The sequence below is a fragment of the Siphateles boraxobius genome, unplaced genomic scaffold, assembly GCF_051911475.1.
Source record: "Siphateles boraxobius isolate OS27281-9 unplaced genomic scaffold, OSU_SipBor_1 56, whole genome shotgun sequence".
NCBI classification, from domain to species: domain Eukaryota; kingdom Metazoa; phylum Chordata; class Actinopteri; order Cypriniformes; family Leuciscidae; genus Siphateles; species Siphateles boraxobius.
Window position 1 is genome coordinate 4,262,046 of NW_027509182.1, and position 279 is coordinate 4,262,324.

Below are 279 nucleotides of genomic sequence, written 5' to 3' on the forward strand. Positions count from 1 at the left end.
CTCACAATGACAGACAACAATTGATATAGTTATTCTTATTCTTCATATATTCTGTATCTCCTATGCCTTTTTGACCCAAGTGGATTTTCTTTAGTTACTGAACCTAGGGTTTTGTTTTTTTCTAATTCTAATTTTAATACAATAAAACTGAAAAGCAAGTTTTGTCTCAAAATATATTGGATGAATAAATATGCAACATTTAAAAAATATATGAAATGTAAATATTAGCAGTTGTATGTAGGCTATGCAACATGGGGTGCGCGCATCTCGAGCTCGTGC